The sequence below is a fragment of the Mastomys coucha genome, unplaced genomic scaffold (genome assembly GCF_008632895.1).
Source record: "Mastomys coucha isolate ucsf_1 unplaced genomic scaffold, UCSF_Mcou_1 pScaffold9, whole genome shotgun sequence".
In the NCBI taxonomy this organism is placed as follows: Eukaryota; Metazoa; Chordata; class Mammalia; order Rodentia; family Muridae; genus Mastomys; species Mastomys coucha.
The window spans coordinates 109,123,867-109,145,594 of record NW_022196915.1 but is presented as its reverse complement, the minus strand read 5'-3'; the positions used below and the strand labels follow the sequence as shown (position 1 = coordinate 109,145,594).

The 21,728-nt window shown below is 36.7% G+C and overlaps 1 protein-coding gene and 1 long non-coding RNA gene across 2 annotated transcripts in view; both read left to right on the top strand.

Moving 5' to 3' along the window:
* Positions 1–9,311, top strand: part of LOC116084632 — a 372,091-nt gene extending 362,780 nt beyond the window's left edge. Inside the window, exons 2-3 of the long non-coding RNA XR_004116192.1 lie at positions 7,169–7,219; positions 8,948–9,311. This is a non-coding gene — a long non-coding RNA (uncharacterized LOC116084632). The remainder of the gene's footprint in view (positions 1–7,168; positions 7,220–8,947) is intronic.
* Fgf14 (fibroblast growth factor 14) overlaps positions 1–21,728 on the top strand; it is a 669,954-nt gene that overhangs the window by 369,973 nt on the left and 278,253 nt on the right. The window lies entirely within an intron of this gene.

Below are 21,728 nucleotides of genomic sequence, written 5' to 3'. Positions count from 1 at the left end.
GAAATTCTGGAATAGATTTGACATTTTTTCACAGATATATGAATATGTATTTATCATTTTGACTTTTAAGAATGTGTAGGATGGAGAAACTTAGAGGTTCAAAATAGTTGCAACCTGTGGAAGCAGATGTCATTGGTGGTAATTTGCCTTGTATTTTATGTGGGTAATGTTACTGTTATGTTTGAAAACATCTCACTGTGTATGTGGAACTTTGCCACCAGGCTGTAAACTAAAGAAAAGACATCTCCTGATTCCATGTCTGTTTTTGCTAGAAAGCCTAGCACACAGTTTCACAAAGCATAAATGTTCTGAATACTTAGCAGAAGTAAGCATTTGCTAACACCATCATGGAAGAAGTTGATTTTGAGCCCAAGTTCCATGTAGAGGTTTATACAATGATTTTCTCCTTTTTGAAATTTAAAATGTGACTTTTCATATATTTTTACTTCATACTAGTTTACCCATATAATTCTCAACATTCTAAGTGAATGGTTTATTTGCTGTTCTTGTGTACATTAAACTGAGAAAATATGGGATATAAAATTGATATTGGGTTATCTACTTATCTTCTCTGAGTTCCTGCCTATACACTTAAGCCTCTCTAGAAGACTCTAAGTAATTGAGGAAGGAGATATTTGGTTCCTATGGAAAGATTCAGTGTAGGAAAAATCAAATGCCAACAAAAATGAGGGGTGAATGTTGCCATCTCTTTGAGAAGGGTTCACTTGCCATCTTGATCGTTTGTAATTCCTTGCTCTTATGATCTAAGGTCAATGTCTTAGTCAGGTTTCTATTCCTGCACAAACATCATGACCAAGAAGCAAGTTGGGGAGGAAAGGGTTTATTGAGCTTACTTTCACATTGCTGTTATCACCAAAGGAAGTCAGGACTGGAACTCAAGCAGGTCAGGAAGCGGGAGCTGATGCAGAGGCCATGGAGAGATGTTTCTTACTGGCTTGCTTCTCCTGGCTTGCTCAGCCTGCTCTCTTATAGAACCGAAGACCTCCAGCCCAGGGATGGCACCACCCACAAAGGGCAATTGAGAAAATGCCCCACAGCTGGATCTCATGGAGGCACTTCACCAACTGATACTCCTTTCTCTGTGATAACTCCAGCCTGTGTCAAGTTGACACACAAAACCAGCCAGTACAGTCAGGAAGGCAAATAGCACATTTTCTATAAATTGTGGATCATTTATTTTCTATAAGTGATAAAATTGTATGTGTATATATGGCATACAAGTAGAGTGTAACTAGGTAGGTGAGTGAAGGTCTAAAAGGAGGGGAAGGAGGGAAAATAAAGAGGATGGAAGAGAATGAGACTGAGAATCTGGTCATAATACATAAGGAATATGTGAAAATTTTCCTATGAACATTGTGTGATGCACGATGAAGGCACACTAGATCGTCAGCTGCACTTACTTTGCTTTCTTTTTTCTCACTTTCATTTAGAGATGCATTTAGGCACTAAAAAGGAGCCATGCCTCTTGAAGCACTAGGATTTGTAGTGTTCACGTCTTACAAAACTGAAGAACATGCCTGCAGCACAAGTACAACATAGGCAATTATCTTCTCTACTACTTGTTACTTAAGAGAACTTGAACTCTAACTTTTACGAGAGAGAAACAGGACCATCTGCCCCAGTGCAGGCTTGTCCAGGTGAAGATGCACTGCTTAGCCATATATACAGAAATGGAATACAGGTATTCTCAGGACTAGAAAACCAAGAATCTTGGAAGTTTTGAGTAGAGAAAGAAGGAAGTGATCAGGCACATGAATACCATGACCTGGAGGAAGGATCAGCAGAATCATATTCATCAGGGTCAGAGAACATCATAAATTGAATTATGAGCCATGCTCATTTTTAGGCTAAGAGATACTGATGAACCCCTTCAGACAAACATTGGAATGGACTTCAATTCACTTGAAGCTTCAGTTAGTGGGTGAGAATGGATTAGAATTCAAGAACAAACTGTGAGCAACTACTTGTAAATTCAAAATTGTCCTGACTGTTGGGTTGGCTCATCACATAGCTAAGCATATTGTGATGGCTTGGAAAATGTTTTCAGTGGGTTACAAATTAGAGTTGCTCTCTATTCATTTTGTCTGCACAGGGGATTGATGCAAAGGAGGCATTTGAATGTCTTAAATTGTGCTGAGGCATTGCTTCCATTTTAGCTAAGCATAAGACATTTGAAAACTGTTCGTATTTGAGCCCTATGCTGAAGGATATGTTTCAGAAGATCTAGAATATTCTCTGGGAATCTATACTTCTATGAGCTCTACAGTGCTTGAGATTTCCCACAGTTGCAAAGAGTTGACTGCTGTCTATTTTAAAACCTCTTTGATTGGTTTGCATAAATCCTGCCTCCCAAAAACCTCTCAGCAAGATGAACAGTGGCATTGTATACATCTCAATTTTCCTGCATCACTCTCTGTTTCTCTTAGGTGACCTTATCTGGCTTTTACAATGTCAAATATATGTTTTATATGGTGTTGTGAATTTAAAAGCAGTTTTCAAATGATCCTGAGAGAGGGTTAGGTAATTCTAAATACTTGTAATTAAGTATATTGTAGAATAGGAAGAGAATTAGCTGTTTTTCTTAATTTCCCTAAAATTTCATTTTCTCATACATAAAAGGGAATTATATAGATGAGACTAAAGTATCCCCATAGGGATACTTTAATCTTTGAAATTTTTATTGATTAATTTATTTACTTTACAACCAGACCATAGCTTCCCCTCCCACCTCTCCTCTCAATCTCTCCATCAATTTTGATGGTGTTCTTTGCTTTACAGAAGCTTTTCAGTTACATGAGGTCCCATTTATTAATTGTTGATCTTAGTGCCTGAGCTGTTGGTGTTCTGCTCAGAAAGTTGTCTCCTGTGCCTAGGTGTTCAAGGTTATTCCTCACTTTCTCTTCTATCAGATTTAATGTATCCAGTTTTATGTTGAGGTCTTTGATCCACTTAGACTTGATTTTTGTATATGGATCTCTGCACTCTTCTACTTGCAGACATCCAGTAAGTACAGCACAATTTGTTAAAGATGTTTTCTTTTATTCTTGTGTGTAGTTCTGGCTTCTTTATAAAAATAAAATCAAGTGTCTATAGGTATGTGGATTTACTTCTGGGTCTTCAGTTTGATTCCATTGATCAACATGTTTTTATGCCAATACCATGCAGTTGTTATTAGAATTGATCTGTATTATAGCTTGGAATCAGAGATGGTGATAACTCCAGAAATTCTTTTATTGAACAAGATTGTTTTAACATCCCTGGGTTTTTTATTTTTCTATATGAAGTTGAGAACTGTTCTTTCAAGGTCTGTAAAGAATTGTGTTGGAATTTTGATGGGAATTGTGTTGAATCTGTAGACTGCTTTTGGTAAGATGGCCGTATTTACTATGTTAATACAACCAATCCATGAGCATGGGTTTCCATCTTCTTATATCTTCTTGAAATTCTTTCTTTAGAGATTTGAAACTCTTGTCATACAGGTCTTTCACTTGCATGGTTGGAGTTATACGAAGATATTGGTGGTTACTGTGAAGGGTGTTGTTTCCCTGATTTATTTCTCAGCCCATTTATTGTTGTGTACAGGATGGGTACTAATTTGGGGGGTGTTAATTTTGTAAACAGGAACTGTGCTGAAGATGTTTATCAGCTGGAGGAGTTCCCTGATAGAATTTTTGGTACCATTTTCATATCATCTGTGAGTACAGATACTTTGACTTCTTTGTTTCCAATTTGTATCCCTTTAATATCTTTTATTGTCTTATTGTTACAGCTAAAACTTCAAGTAATGCATTGAATAGATAGAGTTTGGGCAGCCTTGTCTTGCCATGGTTTTAGTGGAATTGCTTTTAAGTTTCTCTCCATTTTATTTGGTGATGGTTAGCAGCTTGCTGTATATTGCATTTATTGTGTTTATGTATGGGTGTTGTATCCCTGAACTCTCTAAGATTTTATCATGATGGGATATTCTGAATGCTTCTTTGTATGTTTATGGACACCTCTTTCTTTAAGTTAGGGACAATTTCTTCTATGATTTTGTTGGAACTATTTTCTGGACCTTTGATCTGGAAATCTTCCCCTTCTACTATTATTCTTAGGTTTGATCATGTCATAATGTCCACATTTCCTGGATGTACCATGTTAGAAACTTATTAGATTTAACATTTTCTATGACTGATATACTGATTTCTTCTATTGTGTCTCTAATGCCTGACATTCTTTCCTCCATCTCTTGAAATCTGTTGGTGATGCTTGGGTCTGTAATTCCTGTTCTCTTATCTAGGTTTTCCATCTCCAGGTTTCCCTCAGTTTTGGTTTTTTTATTGCTTCTATTTCTACTTTCAGGTCTTGAACAGTTTTATTCATTTCCTTTGCCTGTTTGATTGTATTTTCCTGTATTCCTTTAAAGTATTTATTTATTTCATTTTTAAATGCCTCTATCATCTATGTAAGATTAAATTTAAAGTCATCTTCCTGTGCTTCAGCTGTTAGGATATCCAGGGCTTGTTGTAGTAGGCTAGCTGGGTTCCTGTCTGGGGCTTTGCAGTTATTGCAGGTTTAGATGCTGATTTCAGAGTTTATCTTTGTTGGATGAGTGGCTTTTTGTTTGTTTCTTTGTTTTGTTTTTTGAATGTTTTCCTTTCTGTTTCTGTTTTTATTTTTGTCTGGCCTGAGTGGCCTGGAATTCTAGCGCCTACTTAGTGCTCAAGTCCATTAGGGTGTCTCCTCTTGGGTTTCTGTGGCTTTGGTGTTCTGTGGGGCTTAGAGTGCTACCTTTAACCCTGGGGTACATAGTGCCAGTGTGTTCTGGGGTCCTTGGTGCTTGTGGGCCTCCAGAAAATCATGCTAGGTTTTTGGCTGAAAAATGAAGTCCAGGTGATGAGATGTAGTTTAAAGTTGATGAGTGTGTTTTATGGGAATATGATGTAAAGGGCCTGGGGAAAGATTTATCACTGATGACTGTCCCAGAGCTTCAAGGAAACCAGGCAGGGTTGTGGGGCAGGTAACAGGATGCAGAGTATTTGATGCAGTTTACTGTTATTTGGAGTATTTTCAAGGGAGTTGGCAACCAGAGCATTGGGAGAAAGAGGGGCTTATCTGGTGTCTCTGGGGCTGGCAGGCCTCCAGAAAGCTGATAATTGAATTTTTAAAACACATTTTAAATGCCTTATACTGGTCACTGAAAAATTAGTTAATCATGGGAAAATATGAATTTCACCTTTTTACTGAATAAAAAATATTTACTTAACTAATTCACATAACTGTTTCGCAAGGAAACTTTGGAATTGGAACTAATGGTTCCATATCTTTCAGCTGAGTTTTGGTGTATCAAACTTCAGGGAATATTTCTGCTTTTGTTGGAGATACTTTTAAACACTGCTTGCTGAGAACTCTACGGAAGCTAGAAAACTAAGCTGAAACAAGAGAACTTCCATTGTATACCTGTAAAAACCTTGCAAGTTGTGAACCTGACAGATATTTTCCACATAGATAACATCCATTAAACTGTTAATCTTATTAATAGTGATGCCTTAGGTCCTTTGGCAACATAACACAGAGTGATGTATGTGTTGTGAGTGAAAAAAAATCTGTGATGAGCAGTTCAAACACCATATTCAGGGACAGTCTCTTTCAAATTCTTCTCAGAACTATTTTTCCCTGATGCCCTTCATGTACACAAAGGATGGCAAATATGGTTGATTAAAGTGTAATTGGTGTTCTTTCATTGCTAGTCTTAAAGGTGACTGATGTTTGAACTTGTTCTTCAGTGACTCCCTGGCATCCAAAGCCTTTGCTTTGACTGGGCATGTCATGACAGAAGGTTAACAGACTAATATACTCTTATGCTGACATGAAAGGAAAAATCTTCCCCTTTATCAGAGTAGGAAAAGAATAAAGTTGTGGTGAGTAAAGTGGCCATCATTGGAAACAGACTGAATTTAGCTGCAGACCCTTGTTATAACTTTTAACAGGAAAAAATGGTTTCTGACTGGATCAATCTAGCCATAAATTATATGAATTTGATTCACACTACTTATTCTTTTCATTATTTTGTCACTAAGAATAATGACATTTATATTTTTGAAGAATAAAGTTATATTTATTCATTATATTTTTTGGCTATTTTATGCATGGATATAATCTGCCATATGAAATCATTGTTAAAAAGTAGAAAATTAGTAACTTTTGGCTTTGAATAAAAATACACATTTTTTTGTACTTTAAAAATTCAAATTAGTCAATGATACTGGATCTTATTTTGTGTTACTTCAGTTAATTTGGGATACAAGTCATCATATTTGATATGATATACAGTATTTCAGTCTTCATGATTTCTTTCCTATTTCTTAATCTTAGCTATGTAGACATGATTTTACTTAATTGCATTCATTGCTTATGAAGGCATGTGATTCTCCATGGATGCTAGTGTGAGGCTTTAGAAATGATGCACACCATATCTAGCACTTATTCTCTCTCTCTCTCTCTCTCTCTCTCTCTCTCTCTCTCTCTCTCTCTCTCTCTCTCACACACACACACACACACACACACACACACACACACAGACACTTCACTTCACTTCTTTCCTCTTTTTCTCTCTTATGGCTTTCCTCTTCCTCTTGTGCTCCATGGTCATCTTCTTTTTCTCTGTTAATTTTGAAATTCAACTAATGAGATCAGAGATAGAGATTAAAAAATGATCAGCTTACTCAAAATATGATAACTTTATGTTACTAGGGATTTGGGATACAAATTATATATAATCCTCATGCATTTTCTTCCTAATTGATGAGATATTTGCTGTTTAATATTTTTAATGGACAACATAGCCATAGTTATAATTTCTGACATGAATTTATTATCTAGCAGAACATGTTAATTCAAAAGTGAACTGCTTACAGCTCTTGTCTATTAGAACTGGTTTTATTGTTTCATAGAAATATGTTGAACATTAATACATATAATTGTATTTTTTAGTTTTGTTATATATGGTTTTGATAGCATATGAGTATATTTAACTATTGAATGTATATAGACACATATATGAATATTTATCACTCTATGTCTACCTATAGCTAATCTCTCTCTCTTTCGTAAAGACACACATATATTGTTTTCTCAGCAACTTTGTAATTTTGTTGTTGCTCTGCAGAGAACAAAAATACTCAGAGGAGAATCATCCATTAGAAAAGATTTTCAGCTGGTGAGTGGTTGTATTAGCTGGAACAAAGCACTTTTTAGCCCAGGAACTCTCACATGGTAAATTTACAAAAGAGTCTTGCTGCTGAATTCCCTTCTCTCCTGTCTCCCCCATCTTTTCCATTACAGAGAAGGAATTTCAAGTATTTTCAAAGTTAAAGTTTCTTTTTTTTCTTTTTTTTTTTACTTTTTTAATTTTATTAGATATTTTCTTTCTTTACATGTCATACGATATTTCCTTTCCCAGTTTCCCCTCCAAAAAACCCCAAAAACCCAAAAACCAAGAAACAACAATAAGAACAAACCCCTGAACCCACCCCCCACCCCCTGCTCGCCACCCCACCCTTTCCTGCTTACTGGCCCTGGCATTACCCTACACTGGAGTATAGAACCTTCACTGGGCCAAAGGCCTCTCCTCCCATTGATGACTGACTTGGCCATCCTCTACTATACATATGCTACTGGAGCCATGAATCCCCCCATTTGTATTCTTCGGTTGGAGTTTTAGTCCCTGGGAGCTCTGAGGGTACTAGTTAGTTCATATTGTTGTTCGTGCTAAGGGGTTGCAAACCCTTCAGCTCCTTGGGTCCTTTATCTAGCTCCTTCCCTGGGGACCCTACGCTCAGTCCAATGGATGGCTATGAGCCTCTACTTCTGTATTAGTCAGGCACTGTCAGAGCCTCTCAGGAGACAGCTATATCAGTCTGGATTGTCCTTCCTTCAGTCTGTGATCCATAGTTAGTCTCTGCAACTCCTTCCATGGGTATTTTGTTCCCATTTTTAAGATTTATTTTATTTATTTTATGTGTATGAGTACACTGTAATTGTACAGATGGCTGTGAGCCATCATGTGTGTGGCTGCTCTCCGGCCTGCTCTCTCTGGCATAATTCACTGGAGCTGTCTCCAGACACACCAGAAGAGGGCATCCGATCTTATTTCGGGTGGTTGTGAGCCACCATGTAGTTGCTGGGATCGAACTCAGGACCTTTGGAAGAGCAGTCAGTGCTCTTACCCGCTGAGCCATCTTGCCAGCCCTTGTTCTCCTTTTTAAAAAGAAATTAACTATCCACACTTTGGGCTTCCTTTTTCCTGAGTTTCTTGTAGTTTGGGGATTGTACTTTTTGTGTTCTGATCTTCTGGGCTAATATCCACTTATCAGAGAGTGCAAACCATGTGTGTTCTTTTGTGATTGGGTTTCCTCACTCAGGATGATATTCTCCAGATCCATCCATTTCCCTAAGAATTTCATAAATTCATTGTTTTTAATAGCTAAGTAGTTCTCCATTGTGTAGATGTGCCACATTTTCTGTATCCATTCCTCTGTTGAAGGACATCTGGGTTGTTTCCAGTTTCTGGCTATTATAAATAAAGCTGTTGTGAACATAGTGGAGCATGTGTCCTTATTACATGTTGGAGCATCTTCTGGGTATATGCCCAGGAGTGGTATAGCTGGATCCTCTGGTAGTACTATGTCCAATTTCCTGAGGAACTGCCAAACTGATTTCCAGAGTGGTTCTACAAGTTTGCAATCCCACCAGCAATGAAGGAGTATTCCTCTTTCTCCACAACCTCTCCAGCATCTGATGTCACCTGAGTTTTTTACATGCACTCTTCAAGGTATAATCAGTTTTACATATGTGAGATTGCATTAGGTACCATAGAATTGTTCAGATAAGCAAATGACATGTTACTATTTAAAAATTAACTTGTTTTTTTTTTCATTTAACCTAGATTCATCAACAGAGAGAGAAAGAGACAGAGAGAGACAAAAAGAGTCAAGATGGGGGGCAGTTTGAATGAGTAAATGGTCATGAATTTAAAGCCATCAATACTTCAGATCAAATCATTCAAGTCAAATATTGAGGGGACTTTGCTCCTAGGGAATTCTATACTCAGAATCCAAAGCTTGGGTATATCTTCTCTTTTTTAAAATTCAATTTTGAAAGCCCTTGATTTCAATTTTCTTTTTAACATGTTGGGTACATTTTATTGGAGGTGCCAAGAGAAAAGGATGAAAGTATGTTGCCATAGTAATTGTCTCCATGTAGTTTGGAAGGCTATCATGGGAAATTAGGCAATTAATAAAATGCTGTTATAACAATACCATCCTGAATGATTCTCAAAGTAACAAAATATAACAAAGATAATATCTTTACATCTAAAAAGTCATGTTCCCATGAAAATAGGACTCCCAGATTCTCATAAAGATACACCACTAAAATAATACCCAAAATGAACAATGGCATTATTAAAATAGAAGACAAAGCCCAAGCACAGTCACTATTTAAATTTAGCATTTTTACATATGCAGGGTTAGTTTAAAATCCCACATTGATTTTCTTAAGTCAGTTCTTGTCACATTTCCTTACTCTTTATCCCTATCCACAGATTACTGAAAATGAGCACGTTTGATAACTTATCACCAGTTCTCATCTTTGACAAGTCTGCTCTGTTTGTGCATTATCTGCAATACAGTGTCCAATGATCTAGTGAGCAGAGTGTTGCTATCACCTTTATTCTGTAGAAGAGAATGTTGAAATTGACAGGGATTGACCTGTCCAAATAGCCAAGCTGATAAGCAATGAAGCTAGATTTTGAACTGAACACTACATTGAGGGCTAGAGAAGTTATTTCATGTGTAGGAGCAATTGTTGCTCTTTCAGAGGATCTGAGTTCATTTTTCAGCTCACAAACATTCAGAACTCCAGTTCCAGGATATCTAATGTCCTCTTCTGACCTCATGCATGTGGTGAATATACATGAATGCAAGCAAAATACCTATACACATAAAAATAAATAAGTCTAAAAAATATAGAGAATAGTTTTTCTTTTTATAAATTTATTTATTATTATACATTAAGTACACTGTAGCTGTCTTCAGACACACCAGAAGAGGGCATCAGATCTCATTATGGGTGGTTGTGAGCCACCATGTGGTTACTGGGATTTGAACTCAGGATCTTTGGATGAGCAGTCAGTGCTCTTACCCGTTGAGCCATCTCGCCAACCAAGAATAGTTTTTTTTAAAAGAATCTGAACTATGATTATCTTCCCAGGATTTATTTAGTATAGGCCACAAAAGAATATTTTAACTGTTGCTTATTTTGTAAATAAACAAATGTTATTGTCTTTTTAAAAACAATTTTTATAATTTAATTACATCACACACTTTCCTTTTCAAAACTCTCTCATATAGTCCTCTTTCTTATCTTTTAAATTGTGACCTCCTTTTTCATTATTTATTGTTACATGCATATATGCATATCTCTTTTTTAAAAAAATAAAACACTTTGCTTTGCTTTGCTGTTTGCACCCAAGAGAAAGAAGCATATTTGGGGTTGAAGTGGCTAATCTCAGCTGTGTTATCTAACCAGAACATTTTAGCACTTTAAAATAGGGACCAAACTAGGTTCCATTTGTCCTGCGGGCTTCTTTCCCCTCTCAGGAATATCCCCTGCCTCCCTGTCACTGGCACCATATGCTGCCACTTTAATGACTTGACTTAATGGCTTTACATCAACTTTATTTTCTCTTTCAGACCATTTATATAACACAAACCCACTGTGAGAGAATGTTCTGTTTCTAAAGTGAAATGAAGAGTTATGCTATTTCAACCACTTACTTAGTAAGAAGAGAATGGTTACTTTAAAGTGTGAAAATAACTAAAAAGGGCCCAGAGGTAACAGCAGAATCCTCTCTTCTCTACTGAAAAACTTGAGTCTTTCGTTTACTTCTGATTTTTTTCTCCAAACTTCAAGATTCTGAGACTCATGATATGTTGTAGTCAATGCTGGCAGAGCTTCTAGAGGGAGAGAACTGTTGAGCTTGTCTCACCTCTACTTAGTTCTAGAATGTTTTGAATAGGTTGCTCTATTACAATACAGTGCTACCTGTGCTGAAAAACTAGAGAAGGGAAGACCTGTGTACAATGACACTTTATTTTGTTCAGAAGCCTGGATGTCAAATAAGATAAAACCATTGTGTCCAAACATAATACCCAAGAATTGTGAAGATAAAAGTAACCTTATAGTCTGGTGGCAGGTCTATAATTTAGTACATAGTTATTAAAGTGAACTCTGGAAACCTCTTTAAAATATTTATGGAGGTATGTACTTAGGGTCAGATTTTCTTTTCTACAAGACATGTTCTATTAAGTAATTAATAAAGTGTGTGAAGGAGATCCTTGTACAGTGGGGATTCTCTCCTAGAAACCAAGATTAGGCACAAACCACACCCAAACATCTGTTTTCACAGAAAGATTCTTTATTAACAGGGGAAGAAATATTAAAGTGTTGCTCTGACTCAGGAAGAAAAACAGCAGCAAATGACTTTGCATGTGTAATTTTTAAGAGGAGGAAATGTGTTTGAATGGTCTAGAATGTAGTAGTATGCTTTGATTGGGCATGTTAATTAGGTAAAACAAGAGGGTTTTTGTTTGCTGTACTCCAATAGCTGGACCTTGGTAGTCAGCCTCAGGAGGAGGAAGTAGCCCAAAAAGGAAATGGACCTAGGGGTCTAGGTTTAAGAATGCAATCTAAAGGATTTTAACAATACAGAAGGAAAGAAGGAAAGGATCTGCCAGAGGCATTCTCATCATGCTCAAGCTGGCCAGAGTCTCTTCCATTTGTACTGGTAAGGCTTTTGTGTTGGTTATAATGCAGAATCAAACCACAAACTCTTTTTTTAATTAATTTATTTTTTATTAAATATTTTTATTTACATGTCATAGATATCTCCTTTCCCAGTTTCTCCTCCGAAAAAATAGAAATAAAATAAAACAGACAAAAAACAAAAACAAAAACAAACCCCTATTCCCTCCCCCCTCCCCCTGCTTACCACCCCACCCTTTCCAGCTTACTGGCCCTGGCATCCCCCTACACTAGGGCATAGAACCTTCAGAAACCACAAACTCTTACACCCCCAAACTCAGAAACAACTAATTTCAGCTAATTTACAATAAGAGACTAGTTAAAATTTAACAGAAAACTTACCATGTAGTTAGATAACATTATTTTATAAGCCCTTCTTATCTCTATCAACTGCCTATGTAAGCTGCTTACATAAAAAATGGTTATAATATATTGTGGTTTGCATGTCAGGGTCAGCTATGGTTCCATGTCTTTTGTTTCTTCCCTGTCAGGGTGTCCAAATGTTGCACACTGGGCTGAAAGGATGAATATAAGTCAAGAATGGGTGGGTTCTTCAGGATTACAGTCTGGCTGGGAGTTGAGTGTAATAGGTGTTAGAGAATGGAGAAGGGTTTTAATATCACAACTCACTTAGCTGATCTTAGCTGTGCATGTAACTTTATTTAGTATGGGCTTATATGCATATACTTTTTTTTTCAGGACAAACTAGAGCTATATATAAACCTTGGATATTGGGAAGGGGTTTTTATTAGGATAAAGTTTCAATGGGTTGAGTTTCATTGGCCTAATTTGTATGGAGAGGCATTCCAGGAATTCTAGGTACTTGCTGAGCAGGTTCTTATAGGTTCTTATTAGGAAAGAGGAAGTTAAACTTGTAAATTTGCCAAGGATTATGCAACATTCCTGATTGGAGGTTCTGGATCACGGATCAGAGAAGAGGGAACCCTGCTAAGAAAAGGGAGTCCTCCATTTTTCATGGAGCTCATAGGAGCTATCCGAAAATGGTAGACTACAATCTTAGTAGTAAGGTGCACCAATATATTATTTAATAAAGTTTATTGCTGATATAACTTAACTATTAACTTATCCACATATAATAATAATGTATTTTCTCATCATAAACTCTGAGAGACAGCATCCAAGGTATTAAAATGGCAAAACTATATATATATATATTTTTTCCAAAAACTATGTATATTATATTAAGGAAAATATTTTCTTCCCTCTCCTCACAAACAAAACTATGTTATTTGGGCTAAATTTTTAATTTTCTGTGAATCATGCTGGTTATAATTAATCCTCATAGATATAAGCTTAGAAATGATCAAATTAGTTCAAGGAGAGAAATCTCTAACAACAAACCACTTTTTTTTCAGTCTTTTCTGTCTAACAATATTTGGGGCTGGGGGAAGGTTTGGATTAGATGTCAGTTTTACTGGTGATAAAACATATGCAGTGAAAATGTGTCTGATTAATATTGAATAGTTAGATTATGGTAACAAATTAAAAAACATTGACCTTCATATCATACCCATACTATCTCTTCTCAAGAGTGCACTCAAAGAATCCACACGAAGGTCATGAAGATGTGTATCTGTCATCTTGTTTACAGATCTTCACTTACCTGAATGTTTGATCCAAAGAGAGCAGGTAATCACATGAGTAAACACCAGTATTATAGTGTTTTCTGGGTACAGAATGTTAAGAATTGCCAAGGACTATGCAACATTCCTGATTGGAGGTTCTGGATCACGGATCAGAGATTCTAGAGTCTGGCCTGAAACACACATATTTAACAGCAAGAACTCATGTGACTCCAAACTTCAAAATGTCTTAGGAAGTGAAGAATAATTCCTCTCTGGGGTCTCTGCATCAAGTGGGTATCTGACCACTTTAATAATGATGGAAAGATTTGGATATGTCATGTATACTTTAACAGGGTAAATCTAGCAAGTATGGGCAGTTCAGCATGACTGTTTGGCAAGCTGATAAAAAGACCATTCAAGATTTCCATCTATGAAAGTTTTGCTACTCTCAGCAAGGAATATTAATATGATAGTTATCCATTAATTAGGAAGTAATTGTTCATTTGATGTTCTTTACCTTTTCTCTTGATGCTTTCTTAAGCATCATCTAAGAAGGTAGAGTTAGAGGATATCTGAGTCCCTATAAAGCTATCATTTGTCCTTTCTATGATGATTTTCATCTGAACTACTAATAGAGGTGCAAGAGATAGAATGACTTGCTGTCTTCTTCCTTTGTGCAATCAGAGATTCCCTATTTTAGACCCACGTACTTCATCTGCTCTGTTCTAATATAACACATAATGTTTAGGCAGAGTAGAGCTCCATTTTAGCATGGCCATTATAGAAATTTATATACCAGTTGCCACAAGAAGTATGGTCTCGGAGCATTATAATACTGAGGGAGTTCAGAAAACTAAATTTCATCAGTAAACTGATGAAAATCATAGGCATTGTCACAGCACTACCTACATCCCAATTTTCAGTAGGGATGAACTCAGCATTTCTCCAAAGAACAAGTCTAATTGTCCTTGGGCAGACAGAGAAATGAGGAGATACAGTGTCAACAAGTGACTCAAGATAGGAAGTGTCATAGCATCTTTGGGGCTCATATCTTTGTCCCTTCTCTTGCTGAGCACCTTACTGACTTCTGAGGTTAAAAAATATACTGATAGGTTTATACTCTTCATACTCTGAGTTACATCTCATTTTTCACATCAATATTATAGACATAAGAGTAGGTTACATATATAATATCTATGTGAGTGACTTTAATTTGTTTGTTTTGAGAAAGGATCACTACTCACCAGGTAGTCCTGTAGGCAAAGACTCCTGGACTTGCAGAGACTCTTAGGCATTTGCCTCCTGAGTGCCTACACTATAAGCTTGTGTTATCACATCTGTATATGCCTGGAATTTTGATTTTTGGATATTTTATCCACAAAGTAAAACTTGTTAATAAAGTGTCAAGTTTATTTCATTAAATGCTCTGTGTACTGCATCTGATTAATTTTGGACCATTTTATAATTGAACAGGATGAAATCCTGACAACCTCATTCATGAAATCCCCTCCTATCATTTTCCTTCACCTCCTCTGCCCTCTTCTCCAGTTCCTTCTCATCCCTTTAAAACATATTTTAAGGACACAGAGTATAAATGACTATACTGGGCATTTTAGCTAAACCCTTTATTTTTATTCCATTTTTTATTGGATATTTCATCTATTTACAATTCAATGTTATCCCCTTTCCCAGTTTCCCTTCCAGAAACACCCTATCCCATCCTCTCTCCCCCTACTACTATGAGGGTGCTCACCCACCTGCCCACCCACTCTCAACTCCCCACACTGGCATTATCCTGCATTGGGGCATGGATCCTTCCCAGGAGCAAGGGCCTCTCCTCCCATTGAAGTCCAACAAGGCCATACTCTGCTACATATGTGGCTGGAGCCATTGAACCCTCTATGTGTACTCTGTGGTTGGTGATTTAGTGCCTGGGAACTCTGGAGGGTCTAGTTGGTTGATATTACTGTTCTTCCTATAGGTTGCAAATCCCTTCAGCCCCTTCAGTCCTTTCTCTAATTCCTGCATTGGAGACCCCATGCTCAGTCCAATGGTTGGCTGTGAGCATCTACCGCTGTATTTACCAGGCCCTGAGAGAACCTCTCAGGACACAGTTATATCAGGTTACTGTCAACAAGCACTTCTTGGCATCCACAATAGTGTCTGGATTCAGTGTCTGTATATGGGATAGATCCCCAGGTGGGGCAGTCTCTGGATGGCCTTTCCTTCAGTATCTGCTCCACACTTGGTCTCCATATTCCCTCCTTGAGTATTTTGTTCCCCCTTCTAAGAAGGACTGAAGCACCCACATTTTGGTCTTCCTTCTTCTTGAGCTTCATGTGGTCTGTATCTTGGATATTCTGAGTTTTTAGGCTAATATCCACTTATCAATGAGTGTATACAATGAGTACTCTTTTGTTATTGAGTTACTTCACTCAGGATATTTTCTAGTTCCATCCATTTGCCTAAGAATTTCACGAATTCTTTTTTTTTTTTAATAGCTGAGTAGTACTCCATTGTATAAATGTGACACATTTGCTGTATCCATTCTTCTGTTTAAAGACATGGGTTCTTTATTTTTAAAATATTATTTCTCCCTAGGAAATAGATTTCTCTCTGCCCCTTTGATTTTCTCCACAATCAGGTCCTGAGTCTCATGGCTCCGGCATGGACATTTCCCAAGGCTTCTGGATAATATACTTCACTTATTTTTGGGTTATTGATGCATTTTAAAATTTAGTGTCATCGCTTCTCGGACTTTTGGCTAAGATCAAGTGTAAAATTTAGTGTTGATGTTTTGAGTTCATTTGTCTCTTTCTTTGTATATAAAGAAAGAGAGTCCCTTTTCATAAAAGGTTAAGGATTTCTTTGTCATCAGCTGTATTTATAAAATCAATTTGCATTCAGTGCCTTGCCAAATGATAACAATAGATGAAAATTAGGAAGTCTCACATTGAAGCATTCTCACCAAACCTACCTGGTGACTCCCTGTCCACTTACATTGAGCTCTTCCCACTTCAATTTTCATGTCAGGAGTATTGATTATAATAGTAATCTAACTGACTAGATCAATAAAATACCCTTCGGTGTGTCTAGGACCACATTTTCAGAGGGGGTTCGATTAATGAACCAACCCTTTGATTAGATGACTTAAGCCTTTAAAATATGTTGATGAAAAGTTGGGAATGAGGCTTACTTGAAGAAAGTTGGTCACCTTCAATGTGTCCTTGGAGGTATGTCTTGCATACACTCTTCCTGTATTCCATTTTTCTGTGCCCTATTCACTATGATATGTGAACATGTTCTGTTATTCTGTAATTCTTCAGATGAGCCAATACCTCTGAAAACATGAGCTGAAGTAAGTGACTCCTCCTTTTGAGTTGATCTTGGAGTTTTAATGAGTGCCAGCATTAAATTTGACCAATACATATTAAAGTCATGTTAAGTAAAATTATTAATCATTAATTTTATATCTATCTATAATTTTGTAGGATATATTTTACTAATATAGTTTATTAATAAAATTCAGGGGTAGGGTAATAATTTTAGAAAATTTATTGGTTTATTCACACCAGATAAGAGGAAGTATACAGTTTCTGTACCCTCTTGGCATCCTTTATTGTTAATAGTTTCCCATTAAGACATTAAAGTTCTTAATGACAATGTCCATTTTCTTATATCTAGTCTTTACTCACTAGATTGCAAAAAAATTATGTATAGCTGCATGACAGAGAAGATATTTTAATGAATAAATTTAGTATAGATAAAAGTGCTGTCTATTAGAAGTATAATTTATACACCCAATGTGCTTAAAATTTTTGTAAGAGGCCATTATTTATTTTCTCATGCTATGCCCCAAATTATAATAGTGATTTTAAATCTTTCTAAGATTTTGCATAATTTAATGCAGAAATGTGGGAGAGACAAAGTTGGTTTATCTCTCCAAATTTATCACCAATTACTTCAACAATAACTGCTGTTCACTTTTGTGTTAGCTATTTTGCAAGCTAATTATATAAAATCAGGCTCTTCCACATTTGGTTAGCAATGTGGAATCCTTAAATATATGTCCCCAAAGTTACTTTCTAAGATGACTTTGGATTTCCTAGAAGTCATCTCTGAAAACACTATATATAGTGTATGTGTCATATACAACGAACTTCAAGACCTAACCAGAAAAACAAGTATGGCATACTAAAACCATCAATATATATACATTATTCTTGGTCTACATAAAGAACTGATAAGCAATAAACATTAAGACTAGGGCACTCTGAGATGTGCTGAATGGTGTTAGCATTGCACAGAGAAAAGTACAAGTTTAAAAGCTGCTATTTTCATAATGTAATACAAAAGCAAAATAATCTCATGCTTATTTGCATGTGATTATCCTTATTGCAATTTTTATAACAGTATCATTAAAAGGATTTAAAAGCTAAAAAGTTTTCTCTGTGCAAAACAGATAGTAAAGCAAAACGTTCACAGTTTGTATTAAATTTTAGTTTATTTCCTTAGAACAGATCCCCAGATTAAGATAAATGTCCAAATATCACTCATTGTCTGATATTTCTAGTAAATGCTTTTCTGTAGAAGGGAGTTGGTGATTCTGAGAGGGTACTTGTTTCTCCACAGACAAGTTGGTCACAGTAACTGAGGTGCGAAATAACCCTACACAGGTCCAGGTGTTCAACAGCTAATTATGAGTTGGTGTGGATGATGATAAGAGAGGTATGGGGAGAAATTCACAAGCTTCAGTTTCTTGGAAGTTAGGTTGCTTTAATACCTACAGAGAAAACTTTAGACTAAAGAATAAATGGTTTAAGTAGAGGAAATCTGGTTTTAATATATAATAATGCCCATAAGAATGCTTGGTCTCAGTACCTGAGATACATCTGTATCTCAGGTACTTAATACAGATGTAGAGGCTCACAGCCATCCATTGAACTGAGTACAGGGTCCCCAATGAAGGAGTTAGAGAAAGGACCAATGGAGCCGAAGGGTTTGCAGCCCCCTAGGACGAACAACAATATGAACTAACTAGTACCCTCAGAGCTCCTAGGGACACAACCACCAACCAAGGATTATACATGGTAGGACTGATTGTTCTGGCAGCATGTGTATAGGAGAGGATTGCAAATCAATCATCAATGGGAAGAGAGGTCCTTTGTCCTGTGAAAGTTCTGTGCCCCAGTGTAGGGGAATGCCAGGGCCAATAAGTGGGAGAGGGTGGGGTGGCAAGCATGGGGAGGGGGGAACCAACAGGGGTTTGTTCTTGTTGTTTTTGTTTGTTTGTTTGTTCCTGGGAGGGGAAACTGGGTAAAGAAAAATCATGACATGTAAATAAAGAAAATATCTAAAAAAAAAAAAAAAAAAAAAAAAAAAAAAAAAAAAAAAAAAGAATGTTTGGTCTCCAGAAGGTGATGATATGTTGAAAGTTTGTAGAAGACTGGAGAGATTGATCAGTGGTTAAGAACACATGCTGTTCTTCCAGAGGATCCATGTTTAGTTTCCAACACCCATTTCTGGCTGTTCACAACCACTTTTAACTCCAACTCTAAGGAACCTGATGCTATTTTCCAGCATCTGCAGGGATATGCACATACCACACACACATTAATAATAGTAGTAGTAGTAGTAGTAGTAGTAGTAGTAGTAGTAGTAGTAGTAGTAGCAGTAGCAGTATGTGTATAGGTAGTACTGCTACTGCTACTACTACTAAATTATTTAAAGTTTGTAGACACCTAGAAATGGAGCTCAGAGGGCTTAAGTACTCCTTGGGGACTTGTCCTTGGGGTGTTTTCCTCTCTGACTATTTCCTTTCTCCTTCCATATCAATCATGTAATGACGAGCTCTTCTTCATGACATATTCTAGAAAACAGATGTTCTGTCTAGGAGACTGGCCAAACAAGCAAGGACTGTGCCCTCAGAATTAGCAAGCCAAACATCCTGCTCTTATGTTGTTTCTGCCAGGTATTTGATCCCAACAATATAAATGTAACACATATAAGAGGCTTCCGGTGAATCAGCCAGGTCTTATTGAACAAGATAGGAAGACCAACACAACACAGTTTTTCTTTTCTTTTTGTTCTTTTGCATGTAAAACACTAGTAAGTAGAGGTGCAGGAGATACCAGGTCCACAATGAAACGAAGGACTTACGTGCATTTGCTAGCCTTGACAGCTCCTCTGTCAGAGTAACCCAGTGAACACCCTGGGTGAATAGAGGAGGCAATTCTGAAAATACAAATTACTCAGTGAATTTAAAGTCTGGAGACTGTTTTTCATATGACCACTAAGTACATGAAACTGCAACTTTGGGGGAGCACGTATTACTTACTCTCCAGGATTTGTATATGAACATTACAAGTATTTAATAGATCCATTTCCCCATGTAGACATTATCATTTTTGAAACCAAAAGAGACCTAGCAAATAAAAGCCACTGTAACTTTGGATATTTTGTTTGTTCATTTAAGACTTTGTAGTACTATATGGCCTCAACCTCCTATGTACACCAGGATGATCTTAAATTGTGGCGATTCTGTCTCTGTCTCTGTGATTAAAAGCTTGTGAGACAATGCATTTTTTACATAAATTTTTCCCATGTCTACATTACAAAAAAACCCAAAGACAAAAGCAAAAACAAAAACAAAAAACAAAAGTAAAAATAAAACAAACAAACAAAAAGCCCATGATGGAAACATCTTTGATATAAGTGGGCTTGCCTGTGGTCTAAAGCCACAATGTGAGCATTGTATTTCTATAGAAGTGGAGACAGGGTTCTTGGGTCAGCTCAGCTCCAAAACTCACCTGCCATCATAAGACAAATAAATCCCCAATCATTCAGCTGCATCAACTGTTTTGCAACTATTAAGAGAAAAATCTGTCTTTGTAACATTAAGATTGTTGTTTTCTCATTGAAACTTAGAAGTAAGATACATATTTGCAATCACATTACTTCCTCTCGGTTTTCATAAAATTATTCTGTTCATTGTGTAGTCATGGTTTTCTGGACTTTTTCTAAGAAATATTTTTGTTAGCATAGTATTCTCAATCGGGCAAAATGTTCTTGTTAAGCATCATCACAGACAATACCAAAAATTTGGGGACCCAATATCATAGGGTTCAATTATTCTGTCCTTTACTATTATGGCTACTTTAATTACCAGCTAGAACTGTTAATATAAAACATTAAGGTAAATGTTTACTTCAGGTGGTGGTGGTGTAGGCCTTTAATCCCAACAATTGAGAGGCAAAGGAAGGTATATCTCTGAGTTAGACGCCAGACTGCTCTACAGAGCAATTTCTAACACAGATAGGGCTATACAGAGAAACTTTATCTTAAAAAAAGAAAAAAGAGAGAAAGAAAGAGAGAGAAAAAGAAAGAAGGAAAGAAAGCAAAACAAGTGTTTACATTAAATGTTGGAAGTTTGCCATGAATCTACAAGTTTTGTTATTCTTTAGCCTTGTTGTTTATTCCAGAAAATGGAATCTCATTTTCTGGGTTTATTAATTTAATGAGATTATCAATTTGATCTTCATTAAACTGAAAGTTTAATTTGATATGCCCTAGCAATAGCATTTGTTAGTACTTTACAGATCAGAGTGGGAAATGTTTTTGAAGATACTCGACAGGAAGGTATGCTGTAAGTGGCATCATACTTCCTGGTTCCATGGTAAGGATTGTGTAATTTAAAAAAAGATGAATCTTCCAGGCCTAAGCAATAATCCAAAAGTGATAATAAGCAGTATCTTGGTGCTTTCTCAGAAAAATTGGAATTGGTCTTCCTCAAAACATAGCTGTACCACTGTTGTGCATACACCAGTGGATGCTCCATCCTACAAAGGGATACTTACCTGCTCAATTGTGTTCATACCAGCCTTACTCATAATAGCCAGAAACTGGAAACCACCTATATGTCCTTTAATCAAAGAATAGATAAAGAAAATATAGTATTTACACAACGGAATATTACTCAGCTGTTTGAAAAGTGACATCATGAAATTTGCAGGCAAATGGATGAAACTAGAAAACAAAAATTATCCAGAGTGAAGTAACAAAGACACAGAAAGACAAGCATGCTATGTACTCACTTATAAGTGGATATTAGCTGTAAGGTAAAAGGCAATCATGTTGCAATCCACAAACTCAGAGGGTATAAGAAACAAGGAGGCCGGGGCGGTGGTGGCACATGCCTTTAATCCCAGCCCTTGAGAGGCAGAGGCAGGTAGATTTCTGAGTTCGAGGCCAGCCTGGTCTACAGAGTTCCAGGACAGC